Source organism: Delphinus delphis, chromosome 13 (assembly GCF_949987515.2).
Source record: "Delphinus delphis chromosome 13, mDelDel1.2, whole genome shotgun sequence".
Classification (NCBI taxonomy): Eukaryota; Metazoa; Chordata; class Mammalia; order Artiodactyla; family Delphinidae; genus Delphinus; species Delphinus delphis.
In genome coordinates, this window is record NC_082695.1 from 5384541 (window position 1) to 5401792 (window position 17252).

The window sequence follows — 17252 nt, forward strand, 5'->3', positions numbered from 1 at the left end:
TTATTTTTTGGTACGCGGGCCTCTCACTGTTGTGGCCCCTCCGTTGCGGAGCACAGACTCCGGACGCGCAGGCTCAGCGGCCATGGCTCAGGGGCCCAGCCGCTCCGCGGCATGTGGGATCTTCCCGGACCGGGGCACGAACCTGTGTCCCCTGCATCGGCAGGCGGGCTCTCAACCACTGCGCCACCACGGAAGTCCAAGACTATTCTTTTTTTAAATAAGGTTTTGTTTTGTTTTGTCCTCACTGCGCGGTTTGTGGGATCTTTGCTCCCCGACCAGGGATTGAACCCAGGCCCTCGGCAGTGAGAGCTCAGAGTCTCAACCACTGGGCTGCCAGGAATTCCCTATATGGCTATCCTTACACGTAGATCTTTGCCCGTGTGCGCATGTATATCTGATAGATACGCTTCTCAAGGGAACTTGTGGGTCAAAGGGCACATGCTTTTTAAATTTAGACAGACTTTGCCAAGTCCCCCTCCAAAGAGGTTACACAAATTTACACTCTGCCAACAATAATCAACAGCCCCTGTTTCCCCACACCCTGGCCAGCACTGGGGCTTTTCAAACTTTGATCTTTGCTTGTCCGCTAGGTGAATAATGGTATCTTACAATAGTTTTAATTTGAAAATTATTTTAAGTTTCCCCTAACCTTATTCATTATTTCACTGGCAAAAGCACTTTCAATATGAAGAACATTTCTCCAAGTTCTCTGTATCTTAGTTGGGGACTTTGCCCTTCAGGGCAGCGTCTACCGTTTATATTGATTGCCTCACCCGTCACTGGTGTTGAACTGTGTGCTGCTAATTATTAGCTATGGTGGATTCAGAAGGAAGGGTAGAATTGGATATGGAACGCCCAAAGCTACGACAAATTATAAAAGGGCCCGGCTGTCACTTAAAAAAAAATATGATGTTTCTCATAAGAGACTCCATCATCAGGTACAGATTGTTCATTTAACTGCACAGGTAAGGGGCTGTCACTTAGTCCTTTTCCTCATGAGTAATTGACTTTTTGCTCTCGGAATGCAAATCTGCAGTGGCAGATACACAGGACTGTTGACTTTAAACTATATAACATTTAAAGATAATTTTGGCCACCCATGTTCGGAGAAGCACTATTCCATAGCCAAAAATGTGGGAAGAATGCAAACGTCTATCAACGGATGAATGGATAAACAAAAGGTGGTGTATCTATACATTAGGATATTATTCAGCCATGAAAAGGAAGGGAATTCTTTTTTTTTTGGTACGCAGGCCTCTCACTGTTGTGGCCTCTCCCCTTGCGGAGCACAGGCTCCGGACGCGCAGGCTCAGCGGCCATGGCTCACGGGCCCAGCCGCTCTGCAGCACGTGGGATCTTCCCGGACCGGGGCACGAACCCGCGTCCCCTGCATCGGCAGGCGGGCTCCTAACCACTGCGCCACCAGGGAAGCCCGAAAAGGAGGGGAATTCAGACACAGGCTGCAACATGGTTGATCTTGAGGACATTGTGCTAAATGCGATCAGCCAGTCACAAAAGGGCAGATAACGTGGGATTTCAGTTATATGAGGTCCCTGGAGATGTCAAATTCATGGGGACAGAAAGTAGAATGGGGGTTGCTGCCAGGGGCTGGGGGAGGGAGATGAGGAATTGTTTAAGTGGGACAGAGTTTCAGCTGGGGAAGATGGAAAAGTTCTGGAGATGGATGGTGGCACAACAATGTGAATGGACTTAACGCCACTGAACTGTACACTTGCAAGATGGTTAAAATGATTAAAGAAAAACAGTGCACACATGGAAAAGTGTTTAGGAAATAGGTGGAGAAACAGAAAATAGTCATAGAGGCTCCCATTTGGGAACTTCTTCTATTAGGGATTGAACCCATGCCCCCAGCAGTGGACACACAGAGTCCTAACCACTGGACCGCCAGGGAGTTCCCTGTTACGTGTCTTTTTATTTATTTATTTATTTTTAAAAAATGTATTTATTTTTGGCTGCATTGGGTCTTCACTGCTGTGCTCGTGCTTTCTCTAGTTGTGGTGAGCGGGGGCTACTCTTCATTGCTGTGCACGGGTTTCTCTTGTTGCGGAGCATGGGCTCTAGGTGCGTGGGCTTCAGTAGTTGTGGCACGCGGACTCAGTAGTTGTGGCTCGCGGACTCTAGAGCACAGGCTCAGTAGTTGTGGCGCACGGGCTTAGTTGCTCCGCGGCATGTGGGATCTTCCCAGACCAGGGCTCGAAGCTGTGTCCCTGGCATTGGCAGGCGGATTCTTAACCACTGAGCCACGAGAGAAGCCCTCTTATGTGTCTTTTTAAAATCACAATTTAAAATGTTTAAAAAGTATTTTTAAAAAACAAGCGCACCAAATATGTCATAATATTAAGGTTCAATAGAGCTGGATGCTGAATATGTTATTCCCTATCCTTTCATGAATGTTTAAAATATTCCACAATCAGGAAAAAATTCTGAAAGTAGTTCTTTAGGATACATGGGCAAAAAAAACTATGATGTAGAATCTTTTTAGCTTTTATGTAAATCTTTAGACTGTAAAAGCAGCAATAAGGCTTTATCTTTTTAAAATTATAAATTTATTTATTTACTTATTTATTTATTTGGCTGCGTTGGGTCTTCACTGCTGTGCGCGGGCTTTCTCTAGTTGCGTGAGCCGCGAGTGGGGGCTGCTCTTCGTTGCAGTGCATGGGCTTCTCATTGCGGCGTCTTCTCTTGTTGCAGAGCACGGGCTCTAGGCGCACGGGCTCAGTAGTTGTGGCGCACGGGCTTAGTTGCTCCGCAGCATGTGGTATCTTTCCAGACCAGAGCTCGAACCCGTGTCTCCTGCATTGAGCACAGAGTCTTAACCACTGGACCGCCAGGGAGTTTCCTGTTACGCGTCTTGTTGCAGAGCACGGGCAGATTCTTAACCACTGTGCCACCAGGGAAGTCCCATGTCTTTTTTTTTTTTTTTTTTTTTTTTGGGATACGCGGGCCTCTCACCGTTGTGGCCTCTCTCATTGCGGAGCACAGGCTCCGGACGCGCAGGCTCAGCGGCCATGGCTCACGGGCCCAGCTGCTCCGTGGCATGTGGGATCTTCCTGGACCGGGGCACGAACCCATGTCCCCTGCATCGGCAGGCGGACTCTCAATCACTGCGCCATCAGGGAAGCCCCCCCATGTCTTTTTAAAATTAAAAAAATACCTAATACATATTCACGATTTAAAAAAATTCAACAGCATTGCTTTGATTATCTATTGCTGCTTCATAAACCATTCCGAACTTAGTGGTGGAAAACCACTATGATCTATTACGATGATCTCCCATGGTTCTGGGGTGAGTGGGCTCAGCAAGGTGGTCGCTGCAGGGATCTCTCCTGTGCTTGGGGTCAGAAATGGCTGGAGGAGTCGGGGAGGCTTCCTCCCTCACTCGTTTGGCATCGGGAGCTGGTTTTGGCTGGGACCTCAGTGGGGGCTCTTGCCAGAACTCTACGCAGAGCAAGTTCATGTGGTTAGGGGTTCCTCCCAGCATGGCGGCTGGGTTCCAAGAGCCAGCAGCCCTTGAGAGCCAGGTGAACACTGCATCACTTCTGCCACCTTCTATGCATGAGAAGCAAGTACAGTTAGAAGGTACAACTTCAAGGTCATGTTATTAAAAAGGAACCTGGTTGTCCTTCACTCACTTTCCCTCTGCCCTCGGGCTTGGATGGGGACGGCCTGCCAGTGAGCCAGCTCTGACTCTCTGGGCGGGGTGTGTGTACAACTGCCTAAACATTCAAGGGGAAGAGAATTAGTTTCTGCCTTTTTGTTCTGGTTTTTGCTTTCTTTCCCCGCCCCCCGCAATGTGGTTAAAAAACACATAACATATAATGTACCATCTTAACCATTTTTAAGTATGCAGTTCAGTAGTGTTAACTATATGCACATGATTGTACAACAGATGCCCAGAACTTCTGCATCTTGCAAAACTAAAAGTCACTGAATAACAACTTCCCACCCCACTCCACCCAGCCTCTGGCAACCAGAATTCTACTTTCTGTCTCTATGAGTTTGACTACTCTGGGTACCTCATATAAGTGAAATCATACAGTATTTGTCTTTTTTGCGACTGGCTTATTTCACTTAGCATAATCTCGTCAAGGTTCATCCATGTTGTACCATGTGACCGGATTTCCTTCCTAATTTTTAAGGCTGAATAATATTCCATTGTATGTGTATACTACCTGTTGTTTATCCATCCATCAGTGGACTCTTGGGTTGCTTCGACCTCTTGGCCGTCATAAATAATGCTGCTATTTGCATGGATGTGCAAATATCTCTTTGAGATCCTGCTCTGAATTCTTTTAGGTGTATACTCAGAGATGGAATTGGTAAATCATATGGTAATTCTATTTTAATTTTTTGAGGAATTGCCATACTGTTTTCCATAATGGCTAAACCATTTTACATTGCCACCAACAGTGCCCAAAGGTTCCAATTTCTTCACATCCTTCCCAACACTTGTTATTTTGTTTTGTTTGTTTGTTCATTTTGCTTTGATAGTAGCCATCCTAATGTGTGTAAGGTGATATCTCACTGTGGTTTCGATTTGCATTTCTCTGATGATCAGTGATGTTGAGAATCTTTTCATATGCTGGTTGGCTATTTGTATAACATCTTTGTAGAAATTTCTATTCAAGTTCTTTGTCCATTTTTAAATTGGGTTATTTGATTTGGGGGTTGTGGAGTTGTAAGAGCTCTTTATATATTCTGGATTAACCCCTTAGTAGATATATGATTTGCAAATATTTTCTGCCCTTCTGTAGGTTGCCTTTTCGCTCTGTTGACTGTGTCCTTTGGTGCATAACGGGCTCCACCTTTTCATGGATAAATGTCAAAGAATTCACAGGCATGTTTTAAAGCTACCACAAGCATGAAAGTGTTCTGGGGGGGGAGGAAATGTCTCCCTCTGCTCTGACTGCCTTCCACAGAGATAACCTCTGTCACTGGTTTCTTGTGCAGCTTTCCAGAGGTTTTCTTTGAGGCTTTGTGATGTAAATTTTCCATAGAAGTTGTGCACAGTTTGTATTTATGCAAAATGAACTATGAGGTGGACCTTGGATCCTCTGGAACAGGTCTCTCAGGACCTCATAACCCTCATTTGTAACATAGGACAGTTGGAGTGGGTGATTTGCAAAGACCCTACATCCTGGATGAACACGGGCCACATGCTGGAGAAGAGCACTTTCCCACGTGCTCCTGGAGCCTCCTTTCACTCGGTTTATGGAGGCTTGGTCTTGCCTTTCGCTCTGAGCAGAGTCTGAGTTGCTCATTCACGGGAATCTAAGAGTTTGTGTTTTGTTTCACTTAAATAAGAACACATTTCCTTTTGTCGGGCTTCCCTGGTGGCACAGTGTTTGAGAGTCCGCCTGCCGATGCAGGGGACGTGGGTTCTGTGCCCCGGTCCGGGAAGATCCCACATGCCGCGGAGCGGCTGGGCCCCTGAGCCATGGCCGCTGAGCCTGCGCGTCCGGAGCCTGTGGTCCGCAACGGGAGAGGCCATAACAGTGAGAGGCCCGCCTACCGCAAAAAAACAAAAAACATTTCCTCTTGTCAGTTCTGTGCTGGGCAAAACTCTAATTTCAGTTCTTACTTTTCAAAAATTGCAAAAGATGTGAAACGTGGCACAGGAAGAAACAAATTTGATCTCTTGGCCTAAGATTCTTCTTCAATCTGAGATTCGTAGTGTTGAATGAAGAAGGTTCTCAGACTCCAGTGAGTGTCATGATGGGCTGGATTGTGGATTAACAGTGCAGAATTCTTGGAGTTTCAATCCATACCTGCTGAATCAATCTTTGGACTTGACTATAAAAACACAACTTTACTTATCATGGAAGAAAAGATCCAATTTACAATAGCAACCATAATGATGTAATATTTAGCAGCAAACTTCTCAAGAAATGTGGAGGATATAAATATAAAAGGTGTTAAAATTCTGCTATTAAATATAAAAGGAAGCTTGGATGAGTGGCGAGATGATCTTTGTTCTTAGAGAAGAAGAATCCATTTTGGAATGATGTCAGAGTTCCCTAAATATAGCCAGAAATCAGTGCAATCCCAGTTAAATAACCAACAGGAAATTATGGAGGACTTTGAGAAAATGGTGCTGAAGTACACAGAAAAAAATGAATACGTGAGTAATCATTAGAGAAATGCAAATCAAAACTACAATGAGATATCATCTCACACCAGTCAGAATGGCCATCATCAAAAAATCTAGAAACAATAAATGCTGGAGAGGGTGTGGAGAAAAGGGAACCCTCTTACACTGTTGGTGGGAATGTAAATTGATACAGCCACTGTGGAGAACAGTATGGAGGTTCCTTAAAAAGCTACAAATAGAACTACCATATGACCCAGCAATCCCACTACTGGGCATATACCCTGAGAAAACCATAATTCAAAAAGAGTCATGTACCAAAATGTTCATTGCAGCTCTATTTACAATAGCCCAGAGATGGAAACAACCTAAGTGTCCATCATCGGATGAATGGATAAAGAAGATGTGGCACATATATACAATGGAATATTACTCAGCCATAAAAAGAGACGAAATTGAGCTATTTGTAATGAGGTGGATAGACCTAGAGTCTGTCATACAGAGTGAAGTAAGTCAGAAAGAGAGAGACAAATACCATATGCTAACACATATATATGGAATTTAAGAAAAAAAAATGTCATGAAAAACCTAGGGGTGAAACAGGAATAAAGACACAGACTTACTAGAGAATGGACTTGAGGCTATGGGGAGGGGGAAGGGTAAACGGTGACAAAGCAATAAAGAGGCATGGACATGTATACACTACCAAACGTAAGGTAGATAGCTAGTGGGAAGCAGCTGCATAGCACAGGGAGATCAGCTCGGTGCTGTGTGACCGCCTGGAGGGGTGGGATAGGGAGGGTGGGAGGGAGGGTCACGCAAGCGGGAAGAGATATGGGAACATATGTATATATATAACTGATTCATTTTGTTGTGAAGCTGAAACTAACATACCATTGTAAAGCAATTATGCTCCAATGAAGATGTTTAAAAAAAAAAAAAAAGGTTATCTTCAACACCTTAATATAGCTAATAATGAAATGTATTTAAACTAAAAGCATATATATGCATACACAATTATATACAAAGTGAATATTTATGTACACATATATACTATACATAATAAATAAACATATAATTAAAAAAAATGAATACGTGAGAATTGTCAGGAAAATTCTGGAAATGGAGACTAGAGAAGGGAGATTAGCTTTACCAAATATTATAATGAATTATAAAGGTGGAGTATTAGATACAGTTGGCCCTAAAGAAGGAATGGCTGGATTGAGCATTGTCGAAAGAGAAAAATCCAGAGAGAGATGAAAGTATATAAAGAAACTGGCTTGTTAAAGATGGTGACTTCATTCAGTGGAGAAAGGACTTGTAATACATTGGATTGGCATAACTGGATTCCTTTCTTACTCCATAGCTGAAAACAAATTAATTCCAAATGGAGCAGAGATATAAAAATAGAAACACCTACAAATCACTGGAAGGGAATGCAGATTTTTAAAAAATGCTTGGTTTGGGAGACTTTTCTGAATATAACACAAAACTAAGAATTCATAGAAAAAGTAAATCTGATCACGAGAAAATAAAATTTCATCTTTTGCAAAATATTGAACGCAAAGCTGACTTGGAAAATATATTTGTAACTCTGATGTTAGGCAAAGAATTGGTGTCCTTCATATACAAAGAGCGAGTGCTAACAAACAAGACAGTAGAAGAAATGATCACAGGAGGTCAACGTGAAGTTCACAAATGGCTGATAACTATACGAAAAAATGTTCGGCCTCATTTATAATGAAAAGAAGTGCAGAGCCAAGCAATTAGTCATTTTTCACCTCTCCAGTGTGTGAAAATGAAGAGTTTGATAATACCCAACTGTTGAGGATACAGAAAAGGTTCTTGTGTCTACTGTCACTGGGAGTATAAATGGTGATACTCTTTTTGGAGACTGGCTTGGAAAAGCTTTTCAAAATGAAAAAGGTGCATACTTTGGATCCAGCGGGCTCAGGGCTGGGTGTTCAATCCCATGGAAATGCAGGTGGCATTGGTGGTTGCCCTGCCAGGATCTTTCTCCTCCTTCCTCCTCTGGGGCAGAATCCCCTCCTCTACAACGCACGTGTCCTGCGTGAATGCTGATGGGCCCACCCAGCAAGATGTAGACAGGGCCTCCAGCAAGCCCCTAAAATAAGACTTCTGGTAATTTTTTTTTTTTTTTGCGATACACAGGCCTCTCACTGTTGTGGCCTCTCCCGTTGCGGAGCACAGGCTCCACACGTGCAGGCTCAGCGGCCATGGCTCACGGGCCCAGCCACTCCGCGGCATGTGGGATCTTCCCGGACCGGGACACGAACCCACGTCCCCTGCATCGGCAGGTGGACTTTCAACCACTGCGCCACCAGGGAAGCTTTCTGGTAACTTTTAAACAGAGGCTGAAGTCAAAAGGACGGGGAAGCCGCAGCTGGTCGGAGAGTCTTTCCAGGCGGCGGGAACAGCATGTGCAAAGGCTCGTGGCTGGAGGGACCTGCAGCCGTAGGGGTGTGGGTTTCTGGGTCATATCACTTTGAGGGCTCTGGGTGGTAAGTAAGGAAAAATCCAATCAAAAGCGACTCGAACAATAGAGACCTTTGTTACGTTGCGTAACAAGACGCCAGAAGTGGGGCTGCTCCAGTAGGGGTTAATTTAGTACCTGAACATCGCCACAATGACCCAGATTCTGGCTTTTCCCGTTGGCTGTCAGAGCACAGAATTGAATGAACTGTAATCCGTGGTTCGCACCCCAACCTCATCATTTGGTCCATTCAAGTCCTGCTTACATTCTTTTTAACAGTTGATTGGATTCCATCTATATGAACTGTGCGAATAAGCAAACCCACAGAAACAGAAAGCAGATGAGTGGTTGTCGGGGGCTGGGGGAGGGGGAGCAGGGAGTGACTTTCTAAAGGGCATGGGGTTTCTTTTGGGGGAGATAAAAATGTTCTGGAATTAGATGGTGGTGAGAGTTGTCCAACATTATGAACATACTAAAACCCATGTAATCCTATGCCTTCAAAGGCTGAACTTTATGTTGGAAATCAAGGTGTCGCATGCTCTCCAAAGCCTCTACCGGAGGAACCTTCCTTGCTTTTTCCAGTTCTGGTGGCTGCCGGCGTTCCTTGGCTTGTAGACCCATCACTCCAGCCTCCCCTGTGTCCCCTCCTCTTATAAGTACACCAGTCATTGGATTTAGGGCCACCCCAATCCCGGATGACCTCATCTTCACTTGATCACACCCACAAGACCCTATTTCCAAATAAGGTCACACTCACAGGTCCTGGGGGTTAAGACTTGAACATACATTTTTGGGGGGACACAATTCTTCACTTGATCACACCTGCAAAGACCCTATTTCCAAATAAGGTCACACTCACAGGTCCTGGGGGTTAAGACTTGAACATCTCTTTTTTGGGGGACACAATTCTACCCACTACAGATGGAGAGAAATAAAAGGATTCGAGAAATATCAAGACAAGAGAAATCTTAATGGTTAGCTGGGGGTAGGAGGGAGAGAAAACAGAACGAAGAGGAAAAACGACTCAAATGCTTTTACATCAATAACAAAGCCTGGGCTGACGCTGGTGTCTTGTTGCTCTCTGAATGAGTTCCTTCGGGTAGAGTTTCAGGAACTTGATTCCAGTATCTTAGGACCGGTAAACACCTTGCTGAAATAAACTCCTTCCCGCCTGAGAACCTGTCTCCCTTCCCTGCGGGGCAGGTCTGGGGAGAGAGGAACTGGAAGAGAAGATGCCCTTTGCCCATGGAGCCCCCAGCTGATTGCACTAACTTCAATTCAGGCCACACTTGAGAGCCAAAATCAAAATCAAGGTCACAGAGCCCGGGGACATCTGAAGCTGCTGCAGATCTCAGCGGCCTCAGAGGAAAGGATGGAATGGGAGACCATGGGCCTGTCTCCTGGTAGAGGAGCTGGGGGACCCGTCAGCGTGGGAGTCCCTCCCTCCCAACCACAGGCTGCACTCAAAGCATTTGTTCTTCTGGAAGATTCTTCTCCTCCCTTCTCGCAGTCCCCAGGAGTTCTGATCCCCTGGACGGCTTGTGAAGACCCAGATACTGGGCCTCGCCCTAGAGTGTCTGACTCAGCAGGTCTGGGGTAAGGACCAAGAATTTGCATTTCTATCTTGTTCCCATCTCTCAGAACGGAGAACCACAGCCCGAGATGAATGGCTCTGAGCCCCCGTTGCACGTAGGGGTCACACAGGGAGTTAAAAACACCAACCCCAGTGCTGGACCCCGGACCCCGAAAATCTCCGAGAACGGGGCATGAGCTCTGACTTTGAAGCCCCCCAGGATTCTAAAGGTCAGCTAAGTTTGAGGTTGACACCATTCCCTCACTATGATTGGCTGAGAAGTGGACACATGACCAAATTTTGGCCAATAAGACATGGGGGTGGTGTGCTGGGGGACTTCCGGGTTGATGGCTGCCAACTTGCCTTGCAGCAGATGCTGGGGCAGGAAGATGGAAAGAACGTGGGTGCTCAATGATGTCCATCCTTGACCACGGAAACTGAGAACCCCAAAGCTGCTCCGTCTCAGGACTTCCCCCTTTTGTGGAAATAATAAATGTCTTCATTGTTAAACGGCTCAGGTTGGTGCTTTCTAGTACTTTCAGCCAAAAGCATCTCAATGGCTGCAGGTGTGAAACCCTCTGGCAAGTAGCCAGCAGCCGCAGTCAACCGCTTTATTGATTTACTTATGCGGTGAATGTTTACTGAGTGTCTTCTATGTGTCAGGATGGTTCTGGGTACTGGAGAGCATGAGAGAGGTCCCTGCTGTTGTAGGGCTGCATTCCAGCGGGGGGAGACAGACACAAAAGCAAGTCCACAAATAAACCAACAGAATAATTTCAGACAACGTTCAAGAAGGAAAATAGAGTGGTTTGCTGGAGAGTGAGGGAGGGTGGGGCTTCTCTGGGAAGGTGACATTTGAGCAGAGAACTGAATGAAGAAGCGCCAACTATGTGAAGAGGGGCAGGGGAAGGATTCCAGGCAGAGGGCACAGCAGGTGCAAAGGCCCTGGGGTGGGAGTGAACTTTGTTCAAGGAACTGAAATGTGGAATGTGAAGGTGGCATGATTATGCCAGCAGCCTTCAGGGGAGTATCTAAAAGCACACAGAAGCCCCACAGTCCAACTTTTTCTCTCTCTTTCTCTCGATTTCTTAGGGCTTTTGTTTTCAGGTCCAAAGTGTACTAGCGCTGGTTTGTGGAAATCTGAGTGGAGTTTTTCAGGCTTCTCTTCCTAACTCAAGAGAACCACTTAACCTCTCACCGTGTGTGGCCTGCTGTACACTGGCTTTCTTCAATGAAAGCCAAGGGTTCGTGCTTCAGCCTAACTAAACAGCTCTGTCTGCAGCAGGTCCCCATCTGTTTTGCTGTTTCTCCTGACAGAACATTTTCTGTCCTGCCCAGAAAACTGCAGCTCCTGTCACGGCCCCTTCCTTTACAACACCCACCTTGTCTGCCTGGGGCCTGCCGATGCCTGGGGACACATCCCACAGCATCAGAGCAAGAGGACGGCCGCTGTGCCGCCAAGCAGGAGTGTTGTTGAGGCCAACGTTGGTACAAAGAATCCTTTAGGATAGAAAAGGCCTTTGCCCTTTTAAAAAATTCACTCAACTTTAGAACAGCAAAGTTGCAATTTTCTTTCCTCAGTGAGGACACTGCTTCTGGACACCAGGTTGAGGTGTGTGCCGGGGGTGGCTAAAACCCAGGTCCAAGCAGGTTCTGGAAATATTCTTTGGCAAGAAATGGATGGCAACACCATTCTGCACACGGCTGCCAGCAGCAGAAAGTCCTGTTTGGGCAGACATGGGGTGGTGCCGAGAGGGACCACAGGACACTCACTCACAGGGTTCTTTGTTTAACTGTGTTTACTGAGAGTTTCCTGTGAGCAAGGGGGACACGGTCTCACACAGGTCCCAGACCAGTGGGGACAAAGATATTATTCTCACACCACTGAGTCTATAATGCCACCTGCACCTGGGAAAAATGCTCTCAGGGAAAGGAATCTGCTTCTGGGAGGGTGTATTACAGAGGTCACAGAGTGAACCTTTTTCAAAGCAAACAGGATTGAGTTACTTCCTGCTTAAATCCTGCACTGGCTTCCCGTTGCCCAGGTATAAAGCCCAGACCCCTCTCCAGGGCCCACAAGGCCCTGCAGCTCTGGCGCTGGTCCAGGTCCCCCACTTCTCCCCCTGCCACTCCCTGAGATGCAGCCTCCCTAGCCTCTTGTGGATCTTCTGATGTGTTCAGCCTGTGCTCACCCCAGGACCTTGGCACGTGCTATGCTCACTGCTCTAAGCACTTTTCACAGGTCCCCACGTTCTCCCTCAAAGTCTGGCTCCAATGCCACCTCCTCAGAGAGGCCTCCCCTGGCCGGCCCATCTCAAGTAACTCTCCTTACGACGTCTTCTTGTTTTATTTTCATGGCACTCTAATTTTACCCAGCCTGATGGCTTATGTCTGTGCCCCCCACTGCTATGAAAGCACCACAAGGGCAAAGACACCCCTGTCTTCACAGCAGGGCCCAATGCATGCCATGGTTTGTGGAATGAATGAATGAATGATTGAGGGACCTGACCCCATCTGGGCCAGCCAGTGAAGGCGTTCTGAATTGACATATGGTGGAAAAGGAGGGCCTCACCTCTGCTTTTTTTGGGGGGCCTCACCGCGCGGCATGTAGGATCTTAGTTCCCTGACCAGGGGTTGAACCCGTGCCCCCTGCAGTGGAAGCTAGGAGTCTTAACCACTGGACCACCAGGGAAGCCCCACCTTTGCTTACTTTTTGACCTCACATCTCATATTCTCACCTCTCCCCTCTACCAACCTGAGATCTTTCAGTTTGTTTGTTTTATTAAATAAGCACGCTAAAGTTCTAAGGGCTTCACAGATAAGAGCTCACTTGGTTCACACCACAGCCCTCTGAAATAGGTATTATTAGCCCCATTTTACAGATGGGGCAATTGAAGTCCAGAGAAGTAAGTATCATGCCCACACGTGAGCCGAGATTTGAACCTGGATTATCTGGCTCCAGACTTGCTGTTTTTAATGACTATTCTTTCTTACCTCCAGGCTTTTCCCCAGAATGCTATCTCTAGGATTCTCTTCCTCTTCTCTAATTAGTTCCTTTTTCACCACAGAATCAGTTCTCATATCTGTCAGGGTCCAAGCCGGAAGGGGACAGTGCATTAAAACTGGGAGATTTTGAAGAGGTTTTAACACAGGGACTGTTTTAAAGGTGTGAGGAAAACAAAAGGAGTTGTGAAGCTGTTCTCACTCCTAGGGCTGAAGGTTGGAGGGGAGGGAATGACCTTGGAACCTGGAAGGAGAGGGGCTGCCTTACTTGGAAAGGGTCGTGACCAGCCTGAGCATTTCTGTTATTTGTTGTTGCAAAAAAAAAAAAGCAAAACACCCCAAAGGTAGTGACTTAAAACAACAAAAATTTAGTATTTCTTATCACCTTCTGGCTTGAATAGTTCTGGAATGCCAGGGTGCCGGGCAGGTCCACAGATGCTGGCTGCCAGCTGGGCTGGTGGCTGGGGGCATGGTCCTCACTCACGTGGCTTCTCCACACAGCTGCTTGGGCTTCCTCACAACATGGTGGCCGAGTTCAAGAAGGAGTGTTTTAGGAGGTGAAGGTAGAGCTGCTGATGGCTTAAGGTCCGCTCTTGGAGGCTACCTAGGGTCACTTCTGCCACAGTCAACCCGTGGCTGACAGAGGTCACGGTGTCAGCCCAGATTCTGGGGGAAGGAACATGGATTCTCAGTAAGCGGAGTAGCAAAGGAGCATGAACGGTATCTTTACGAAGAACATACCACCAGAGGAGGCTGGAGAACGTCTCATTTTCCCTCACTCAACTTCTTCAGATCTCCTACCTCCCCGTGGCCAGAGCCAGCTAGAAACCAGAGGACAAGGGAGGCTGCTGACCTGGCTTCTGAGGGTCACCTTCTTGGGGAAGACGTCAGGATGGAGAAGCAGAAGGTAGTCCTTGAGGGACAGAACAATATCCTGGCGTAGGACCTCCCACTCTCAAGCTCTGCGAGAACTCTCTCTTTTTCCTTTGTTTGTAATTCTAGACCTCTGTGATTATCTATTGTCAGTCTCTCCTCCAGTACGGTGAGCTCCAAGAGGGCTGGGATCACGGCTGCTTCGCCCACCACTGGATCCCCCAGCGCAGCACTGTGTCTGGCACAGGGTAGATGCTCAATGAGTCTTTGTTGAATGACTGAGCCCTTCCTGATATGACACAGATTTCTTCCCTGGCTTTACCCCTCACCCCTGATCCATCCATCCCAAATACACCTTCCATCCGTCCAGGTCTCCCTGGCTTCCCCAACCCGAGTCATTACAACCCAGGCTGCGCAGGGCAACCTCACTCTCATCCTAGCAGAGCCACACTTTTTACTCTTGACCCTCAAGCAGCAGTCAGGGAGAAGTATTTTTATTCTTTAAAGAAAAAAAGGGAAATTGTCTTAGTTTGCTGTGTCTGCTGTAACAGAATACCGCAGACAGGGTGTCTTATAAACAACAGATATTTTTTTTCCTCATGGTTCTGGAGGCTCGAAGTCCAAGACCAAGGGGCTGGCAGATCCTGTGTCTGGTGACAGCCCACTTCCTGGTTCATAGATGGTTATAGGTTCCCTGTGTTCTCATGTGCCTGAAGTGGTGAGGGAGCTCTCTGGGGTTTCCTTTATACGAGCACGAATTTCATTCAAAATGGCTCCAACCTCATGACCTAATCACCACCCAGAGACACTCCCATCTCCAAATACCATCACGCTGTGGCTTAAGATTTAACATATGAATTTTGTGTGTGTGTGTTGTGTGTGTGGGAGGTACAAACATTCAGTCTATTCTAGGAACAGACACAAAAGTAGAGAAAATCGTACCATGAACCTCCATGGACCCATTTTTCAGATTCAACACCTATCAAGTTTTTTTGTTACAGCTGCTTCATCCAGCCTCTTCACTTTCTCTTTTAGTGAATTATTTTGAAGCTACTCTCAGTCACGATGGCCTTTCTCCCCTACATCCTGCAGTACGCACCTCGAAAATGCTTCACGTAACAGTTATCACCCCTTCAAAATTAGCAATCATTGAAAGCTTTGTTTTTTTGGTCGCACCGCGCAGCACGTGGGATCTTAGTTCCCCAACCAGGGCTCGAACCCGCGCCCCCTGCAGTGGAAGCGTGGGGTCTTAACCACTGGACCGCCAGAGAAGTCCCATATATATTTTTTTATTTTTTGGCTGTGCCGCGCAGCTTGTGGGATCTTATTTCCCCGACTAGAGATTGAACCTGGGCCCCGGCAGTGAAAGTGCAGAGTCCTAACCACTGGACCGCCAGGGAATTCCCTGAAAGGTATTTTAAAATCTAAATCAGATCACTCTGATTTCGGTTACTCTTCTGCTATGAGATCTCCACGGCTAAAATTGGAATTCTTTACCATGGCCTAAGAAAAACCTAACAATTAATTTATTGCACAAACTTTGAGAGTAAAAGGGGGAGGGTGCTAGTAATAATCATATTGGGACAAGAGATATAAACTGGGCGGTCTTGCTATCTGAGGGGCCTGCCCTTCATGGCACCGTCTCTGCTTACCTGTTCCTTGAACAGATGGGACATCTCCTTGCCACAGGGCCTTTGCACTTACTGTGTATTTTGCCAGAATGTCCTCCCCAGTCTCACCCTTCTGGTGTCACCCCTCCACCCCCTCATTTCTCTGTGGTGTTACCTCATCTGTTTCTCTCACTGGCACTTTAGCATCATATAAAATCCTTATTTATTTGCATAGGTGTGTTTTGTTTTGTTTTAAAATCTCTCTCCCCTGCTAAAACGTGAGGCCAGGACAGAGGGGACCTGTCTGTCTTGTTCACTATTCTATCCCCTGCCCGTAGCACACAGTAGGCCTGGCACAGTGTGGGTACCGGGTGAATATCTGCTACATGAATGGATGGATGGATGTTCATCCCTGCAGGTCCGGCGGGGCCAGGTGACCTCAGAGGAGCCTCCTGCGTCCTGGGACTGGAACCATCCTCACGTCTCCAGCCGTCTGGGCTGTGGGAACAGGCAGAGGCTTTTCTCTTGTGATCCGGCAGACACAGAGCAGAGTTGTTAGCTCCTGGTTGCCAGCTGAGCCCTCCCACACACTTACACCTTTGAGATGGAAGGTGGTTTTGCGGGTGATTCTGCAGGGAGTCAGGGTTTTGTAGGGGCTTGGCTGAGTCTCCTAGGGGGTGTGGTGGTGGTGGTGGGACTCCGGAGACCTCCACTAGCATTAACATGCACACAGCTGCGAGGGTCTGTGTGTTTCCAAAATGGTGGCGGTGATGGATGTGGATACCTGGGGTGGCACCAGCATCAGTGCAGGCAAGAAGCGCTTTGACATGAAAAGGGGGAAATGTGGTAGCCCTCTGAGCCTGGGATAGCGTGGTTGGTAACTGTGCCACCTGCAGGAACCACGTTATGAATCTTTGCATAGAATGTCAAGCTAACCAGGTGTCTGCTACTTCTGAAGATGCGCCGTTGCATGGGGGAGTTTAAGCACTTCCCCTGCAACTCCTGCTGCCTCAAAACACGGTAGTTGTGTCCGCTGGACAAGAGAGAGCGGGAATTCCAAAAGTATGGGCATTAGAAAAAGAGCATTCTTTGATCAAGCTCAACTGTTTTGTTCTTCATTTAATGACCTGCCCTCTGTTACTTAATTGTTCAATAGAACTGTGTCTCTCCTGCTTTGTCTTTTCAGTTTGCTCTTCCTGCAGCCCTACTGTACTCTGTGTCAAATAAAATCTACTTTCCTAAATTCTAAAAAAAGTGTTCTTGGAATTCCCTGGCAGTCCAGTGGTTAGGACCCTGTGCTTCCACTGCAGGGGGCATGGGTTCAATTCTTGGTTGGGGACTTAGGATCCTGCAAGCAAGCCGCCTGGCATGGCCAAAAAAAAAAGGATTGTAAAAAAGAAATTGCAGGAGTCATTTTCACCTACTGAAGAAAAACAGCTCCTAAGAAGTCATTTGCATCAATGGGATATTACAGCATGTTAAAGAGCATCTATCCAGGCACACTCCTGCCTCAGGACCTTTGCACTGACTTGTTGCCTGGGCCTGGAAAGACCTTCCCCAGATATCTACGTGGCTCGTTCCTGCACTTAC

General features: G+C 46.9%; 1 pseudogene; it reads left to right on the forward strand.

Moving 5' to 3' along the window:
* Window positions 1-16414: 16414 nt before the first annotated feature.
* Window positions 16415-16737, forward strand: LOC132436444 (E3 ubiquitin-protein ligase RBX1 pseudogene; annotated as a pseudogene).
* Window positions 16738-17252: the final 515 nt, after the last annotated feature.